This window comes from Panthera tigris, chromosome X (genome assembly GCF_018350195.1).
Source record: "Panthera tigris isolate Pti1 chromosome X, P.tigris_Pti1_mat1.1, whole genome shotgun sequence".
NCBI classification, from domain to species: Eukaryota; Metazoa; Chordata; class Mammalia; order Carnivora; family Felidae; genus Panthera; species Panthera tigris.
Genome location: NC_056677.1, coordinates 44,567,485 through 44,575,746, shown reverse-complemented (window position 1 = coordinate 44,575,746; position 8,262 = coordinate 44,567,485). Strand labels below are relative to the sequence as shown.

Sequence of the window (8,262 nt, the reverse complement as noted above, 5' to 3'; positions counted from 1 at the left end):
TGGGCGCTTATCCTTACCCCAGGATTACAGATGAGTAAAATGAGACTCAGGGAGGTTAAATGACTTGTCCAGGTCAATTAACTAAAAGGTAAAACGTGGACTAGAACCTAGGCCTGACATCAATATCCATGATCTTTATGCTGTACTCAAAATTTGCAGAACTACGAGACTTCATGGACTGGGAATGAGGGCTCTAGAATCTCTGTCACCATGTGTGGGCTGAGGCAGCCCAGAAATGCATGTGTAGTGCCAGCAGTTCATGCCTGTGAAAGCGAAGCCACAACTGCATGGGAACTGTGGTGGCTGGAAGCCTGTGGATGGGCGGAGGACTGCAATGCAGTTTGGCATGAAGAGCAGACAGGCAAGGTGTGAGGTGACTGTGGGTCTGCTGAGGAGTCAGCGGGCACTGGGCTCGCTGAGTCAGAAGTGGATTCTGCCCTGTGCCATAGAATCATCATACTTTAATGGTGCAGATGACCGGTGCAAGAGTTGAAAGTGACTTGCACAAGGTCACCCAGTGTAATATTCAGGCTCATGAGTACCTAAGTGAAATGTCAGAATCACATTTGTGATTTTATATGACATTGAGGAAAATGATAACAGTGAAATTTCTTCAAAGGTACTTCATAATGGATACCAGAGAAGAATTTTTTTTTAAGTTTTTACTTAAATTCCAGTTAGTTGGGGCTCCTTAGTGGCGCAGTTGGTTAAGCATACAACTCTTGATCGGCTTAGGTCATGATCTCACGGTTTGTGAGTACCAGCCCTGCATCAGTCTCTGCACTAATGGTGCAGAGCCTGCTTGGAATTCTGTCTCTCTTTCTCCCTGCCCCTCCCCTGCCTGTGCTCTCTAAATAAATAAATAAATAAATAAATAAACATTAAAAATTCCAGTTAGTGTAGAGTGTAATACATTCATGTGTCCAATATAGCGATTGAAAACTTCATCCAGTACCCAGTGTTCATCACAAGTGTACTCCCTAATCCCCATCACCTATTTAACACATACCTCACCCACCTCCCTTCTGGTAACCATAAGTTCACTATAATTAAGAGTCTATCTCTTGGTTTGCCTCTCTCTGTTTTTTTCCCTTTGCTCATTTTGTTTCTTAAATCCCACATGTGAGTGAAATCATATGGTATTTGTCTTCCTCTAACTTATTTCACTTACCATAGAACATGCAGGGTACATGTATCCCTTTGAATTAGTATTTTTTTATTCTTTGAATAAATACCTACTAGTACAATTGCTGGATATTAGGAAAGTTCTATTTTTAATTTTCTGAGGAATCTCCATACTGTTTTCTACAGTGGGGGCACCAGTTTGCATTCCCACCAACACTGAAAGAGGGTTTCCTTTCTCTACATCATCGCCAACACCTGTAGTTTCTTGTGCTGTTGGTGTTGAGCAAGTCTGACAGGTGTGAGGGGATACCTCATTGTAGTTTTGATTTGTATTTCCCTGATCAGTGATTTTCAGCATCTTTTCGTGTGTCTGTTGGCCATCTATAAGTCTTTGGAAAAATGTCTTTTCATGTATTTTGCCCATTTTTAAATTGTATTATTTGGTTTTTTTTTGGGTGTTGAGTTTTATGAGTTCTTTATATATATTAGATACTAGTCCCTTACTGGATATGTCATTTGCAAATATCTTCTGCAATTCTGTAGATTGCCTTTTAGTTTTTTGGTTATTTCCTTTGCTGTGCAGAAGTTTTCATTTTGGTGAAGTCCCAATAGTTTATTTTTGCTTTTGTTTCCCTTGCCTCTGGAGATATATCTAGCAAGAAGTTGCTATGGCTGATGTCAAAGAGGTCATTACCTATGTTCTCTAAAATGTTTATGGCTTCAGGTCTCACATTTAGGTCTTAATATATTTTGAGTTATTTTGGGGTATGGTGTAAGGAAGTGGTCCAGTTTAATTCTTCTGCATGTTGCTGTCCAGTTTTCCCAACACCATTTGTTGAAGAGATTGTCCTGTTCCCTTTAGATATTATTTCCTGCTTTGTCAAAGATTAATTGACTGTATAGTCGTGGGTTTATTTCTCGGTTTTCTGTTCTGTTCTATTGAACAATGTATCTGTTTTTGTGCCAGCAGCATAATGTTTGGATCACTACAGCTTTGTAATATAACTTGAAGTCTGGAATTGCGATGGCTCCAGCATTGCTTTTCTTTTTCAAGGTTGCTTTGGTTATTTGGGGTCTTTAGTGGTTCCACACAAATTTTAGGATCGTTTATTATAGGGATTGCATTCAATGTGTAGATTGCTTTGAATAGTATAGGCATTTTAGCAATATTTATTCTTCCAATCCATAAGCATGGAATGTGTTTCCATTTCTTTGTGTCCTCTTCAATTTCTTTCATTAGTGTTTTATAGTTTTCAGAATACAGATCTTTCACGTGTTTGGTTAGGTTTATTCCTAGGTGTCTTACGGTTTTTGGTGCAATTGTAAATGGTGTTGATTTTTTAATTTCTCTTTCTCCTGCTTCATTATTTGTGCATAAGAATGCAACAGATTTATGTACATTGACCTTGTGTCCTGTGACTTTACAGAACTCATGTATTAGTTCTAGCAGTTTTTGGGTGGAGTCTTTTGGATTTTTCACATAGAGTATCATATCATCTTTGAAGAGTGAAAGTTTGATTTCCTCTTTGCCAATTTGGATGCCATTTTTTTCTTTGGCTTTGCATGATTGCTCTGGCTAGGACTTCAAGTATAATATTAAATAACAGTGGTGAGAGTGGACATCCTTGTCACGTTCCTGACCATAGAGTAAAATCTCTGTTTTTCCCCATTGAGAATGGTATTAGCTGTGATTCTTTTCATGTATAACTTTTATTATGTTGAGGTATATTCCCTCTAACCACACTTTGTTGAGTGTTTTTAGCATGAATGGATATTGAACTTTGCCAAATGCTTTTTCTGCATCTATTGAAAGGATCATATAGTTCTTATCTTTTCTTTTACTAATGTGGTATATCACATTGATTGATTTGAGAATATTGAACCAGACTTGCAACCCAGGAATAAATCCCACTTGCCTGTGGTGAATGATTCTTTTAACGTGCTGTTGGATTCTGTTATTTATTTATTTACTTATTTATTTACTTACTTATTTATTTAAATTTATATCCAAGTTAGTTAGCATATAGTGCAACGATGATTTCAGGAGTAGATTCCTTAATGTCCCTTACCCGTTTACCCCATCCTCCTCCCACAACCCCTCCAGTAACCCTCTGTTTGTTCTCCATATTTAAGCATCTCTTATGTTTTGTCCCCCTCCCTGTTTTTATTGGGAATGTTTGTACCCTTGTTCATTGGGAATATTGACCTATATTTATGTTTTTTAGTGGAGTCTTTATCTGGTTTTGGTATCAGGGTAATGCTAGCCTCATAGAATGAATGTGGAAGTTTTTCTTCCGTTTCTATTTTTTGGAATAGTTTCAGAAAAATAGGTATTAACTGTTCTTTAAAAGTGTGGTAGAATTCACCTGTGAAGTTATCTGGCCCCAAGCTTTTGTTTGTTGGGAGTTTTCTGATTACTGATTCAATTTCTTTGCTGGTTATCAGTGTGTTCAAGTTTTCTATTTCTTCCCATTTAAGTTTTGGTAGTTTATATGGTTCTATGAATGTATCCATTTCTTCTAGGTTGTCTAATTTGTTGACATATAGTTTTTCATTATATTTTCTTATAAATGTTTATATTTCTGAGGTGTTGGTTGTTATTTCTCCTCTCTCATTTGTCATTTTCTTTATTTGGATCCTTTCTCTTTTCTTTTTGATAAGTCTGGCCAGAGGTTTATCAATGTTATTAAGTTTTTTCGAAGAACCAGGCCCTGGTTTCCTTGATCTGTTCTATTGGTTTTTTTTGTTTGTTTGTTTTTTGTTTTTTGTTTTTTGTTTTTACTTCCTATATCATTTATTTCTGCTCTGATCCTTATTATTTCCTTCCTTCCACTGGCTTTAGGCTTTGTTTGTTGTTCTTTTTCTAGCTTCTTTAGGTGGAAGGTTAGGCTGTTTATTTCAGATTTTACTTACTTCTTTATATAGGCCTGTATTGCTATATACTTCCCTCCTAGGACCACTTTTGCTGCATCCCAAAGGTTTTGGACCACTGTGTTTTCATTTTCATTTGTTTCTATGTATTTTTGATTCCTTCATTGTTTTAGCATGTTGTTTAATCTCCATATATTTGTGATCTTTCCAAAATTTTTCTTGTGGTTGACTTCTAGTTTCATAGTGTTGTCATCAGAAAAGGTGAATGGTGTGGTGTCAATCTTTTTGTATTTGTTGAGACCTGTTTTGTGACCTACTATGTGATCTGTTCTGGATAATGTGCCATGTGAACTTGAAAAGAATGTATATTCTGTTGTTTCAGGATGCAATGTTCTAAATATATCTGTTAAGTCCATCTGGTCCAGTGTGTCATTCAAAGCCATTGTTTCTTTGTTGATGTTGTGTTTAGATGATCTGTCCATTGATGTAAATGGAGTGTTAAAGTCCTCTACTATTATTGCACTATTATCAATTAAATCCTTTATATTTGTTATTAATTGTTTAATATATTTGAGTGCTCTCATGTTGGGTACATAAATATTTATAATTATTATATTTTCTTGTTGGGCTGTCTCCTTTATGATTATAGAGTGCTCTTCTTTGTCTCTTATTACAGCTTTGTTTTAAAGTCTACTTTGTCTGAAAAATGTTTTGCTACTCTGGCTTTCTTTTGACATGCATTTACTTGATAAATGTTTCTTCACCCCCTCATTTTCAATCTGCATGTGTCTTTATGTCTAAAATGAGTCTCTTGTAGGTAGCATATAGATGGGTCTTTTTTTATCCATTCTGACACCCTATGTCTTTTGATTGGAGCATTTAGTTCATTTACATTCAAAGTAATATCGATAGATACGTATTTAGAGCCATTTTATTACTTGTTTTATCATTGTTTATGGAGATTTCCCTGATCCTTTTTTGTCTTTGTCACTTTTGGTATTTCCTTTCTATTCAAAGAGTCCCTTTTAATATTTCTTGCATGGCTGGTTTAGTGGTCATGAACTTAGTTTTTGATTGTCTGGGAAACTCTTTATCTCCCCTTCTATTCTAAATGATAGCCTTGTTGGAAGGAGTATACTTGGCTGTAGATTTTTCCCATTCACCACATTGACTATATCATGTCACTCTCTTCTGGTTTGTCAAATTTCTGTTGAGAAATTTCCAGCTAGACTTATGGGTCTTCCCTTGTAAGTTAAGGACTTCCTTTGTCTTCCTGCTTTTAACGTTTTTTCTTTATCACTATATTTTGCAAATTTAATTACAGTATATGTTAGTTTTGGCCTTCTTTTGCTGATTTTGGTGGGGGTTCTCTATGCCTCCTGGATCTATATATCTGTGCCCTTCCCCAGATTAGGGAAATTTGCAGCTATTATTTCTTCAAATAAATTTTCTGGCCCCTTTTCTCTTCTTCTTCTGGGACTTCTATAATACGAATATTATTATGTTTGATGGAGTCACTGAATTCCCTAAGTCTAGTCTTGTGGTGCATAATTCTTTCTATCTTTGTTCTGCTATGTTATTTTCCATTATTTTTTCTTCTGTGTCAATAATTCATTCCTCTGTTTTTTCCAGCCTGCTGTTCATTGCGTCAGACCTGTTTCCAGTCTCACTTATTGCATTCTTTATGTAATATTGCACTTCATTCCGATTGATTCTTTTTTAACTCTTTTATCTTTGTGGTAAGGGACTCCCTGATGTCTTCCATTTTTCTCTTGAGTGAATATCCTTATGATTTTTGCTTTAAATTCTCCATCAGGCATGTTACTTATATCTGTTTCACTTAGATCTCTGACAATGGACTTATCTTAGTCTTTCATTTGGGATAAATTCCTCCATCTTCACATTTTGTCTAAGTCTCTGTCTTCTTTTCTGTGTTAGAAAAGCTAGTCTTGTCTACAGCTCCTGAAAGTAATGGCCTTTGAAGAAGAGGTCATGTAATGCTTAGGGCTTACCACTTCAGGGAATGCCTCTGGTGTATGCTGTGTGCACTCTGCTGTTGTGTTGTGGTTGCTCTGTCCTTCAGACCAATCATCTGCAGAGGCTCTCCTTGTCTGCTGCAGGCAGCATTTGGTCTCTGGCCTGAATGTGGCAAGTTTTAATAGGTGTTCTCTGGTCTGCTTGTGAAAAGAGATTTGGCACCATCTCCACCAGAACTGAAGCCCTGCAGAACTCTGGTTGAGGTATTTGGTGTGGGTAGTGGTTTGTGCTGGTCTTCTGGGGGAGGGACCTGCCATGTTGAGCCTGAGACAAGCATGACTTAAAGGGCAGTCCTACTAGAATGCAGGGTGATGAGGCTTAGTTTAAGCCAGTTAGGCATCGGGTATTGATGCTGTGCTACTTTCCCACAGATGGCTCTCTGTTGATGTTGAGGGACAGGATAGGAAAATGGGTCAGCTAGCTCCTTTTTTCCTGGAGAAGCATTTCCATGAATGCTGCCTCTCAGGGACACTCTATGAGAAGAACAGTCTCCCCACTATGTTTCCCAAGCATTATTCAGATTGCTGTTTCCATGCTGTCTGACCCTGTGTTGTTTGACTGCCTTCTTTCCAGGAACATCACCATGCCCTCTGGCTTCTATCCTCCCCAAACCTGCTGACCTTTAAGACTCCAGGCTTTATGCCCTGCTGGTTGCAAGAACTCATGAAATTTAGCCCTTCTCATTTTCCAAGCCAATGGCTTTGGGGAAACATTCCTTTTATGTGCTTCCCCATGTGCTCCTCTCTTTCTCTCTTGCCCTTCTCCATAACTTAGTCTTCCTCCTCTCTGCAGCTCCCACAATCCATTTCTCCCCTAAATCAGGTCTCCACACTTCTTACTTTCTTTTATGTGGCCCCTTCTCTTCCTTTATTTGTAGAGTTTTTTAATGTAGGTTTTCTGGTTTATTTCTTGGGTATTTAGTAGGAGAAACTGATAGTTATCTAGCTGTGCTCATGGACAAGGTGACCTCCTACTCCATCACCATCTTCCTCTGTCCAGAGAAGATTGTTTTGTATGGATAATACACACAACCTATATTCTGGATCATCATGCATTGGAACCATTAATATTTTGTACATTTCAAATGTTAGCAATGCAACTAAGCTAAGATCAAAGGCTGAGTTCTGTTTTGTTGTAAATACATGGATGAGGAAATATTTCCTTACAAGCTAACAATCAGCAGGATCTAGTAGAAGGGGTAAATGTGTTAAACTAAGCTATAAAAATTAAATTTCAAAGGCAGTCAGATTCACAGCTTCATTCTGATAACCTAAGTTGCCAGGGTGAATGTGGGAAGAAGTAAGTGTCTTAGAAAACTGATGTTAGTGATGTACCCATCGTTACTCCAACTCAGTAAGAAGTAAGTAAATGTGAAAGTATGACAAATAATTTGAAGTGGTCATGAAGCTTTCTTTGCTTTACTCTGAAACCACCTTCAGATAGTGCAGTTATCAAAGCTGAATATTGTGTTAATCATGGAGTAGTGATGAAACAACTGGAAGAGAAGATTTTTTTTCTATTGGATAAAAACACAATAGGCTATTTCAAATCTTGACTGGAGAAGGAAATTTTCCTGACAATACCACTTAAAGAGGATCATGAAGTACAAGAATGTAAGAAAAGCAATGTAATGATAAGGGGCAATTTCTTTGAAATTGTAATATCATCTTGAACTTTCTATGTGCAGGCTAAGAGCCCTGAAGAGATGCATAGTTGTATTAAAAAAATCTCTGTTGCCACTGTAGCACTGTAAGGACCTTGCCAATCAGCATCTTCTATGCAGAAGACTGGAACACTGTTGAATCCTTGCATACAAGGTTATACATGAAGAACCAGTGAAGGAAGCATGTATGTGGGTTGTCATGCAAATGTGCTTTTTTACTAGAGATCTGGGACTTAGTACTTACAACTGATCATAGAAAGTTGAATTAACCAAACTGCCTTTTAACAGTTATGGTAACTGACTTTGTTAACACTAATGCAAACTATTTCGCTACAGTAATCAGGTTGTATATGTATATTTTTAAAAAATATATAAATTATGAATAAATGCAACTTTCTTAATTGGAAAAATCACATTAGGCTGTTTTCTAAAGATTAATTTACTGAATTAGCCTTAGAGTTTCAACTTCTATGTTTTATGTATTTTCAAATTTTTAATACCATACCACTTGTAATGTACATTAGTTCTAATAGTATGTGCAAACTCATGCATGCACAAGCATTGGA

At 36.9% G+C, this 8,262-nt stretch overlaps 1 pseudogene; it reads left to right on the top strand.

The window, feature by feature from the left end:
* Positions 1 to 210: 210 nt before the first annotated feature.
* On the top strand, positions 211 to 7,861 carry LOC102950438 (annotated as a pseudogene).
* Positions 7,862 to 8,262: the final 401 nt, after the last annotated feature.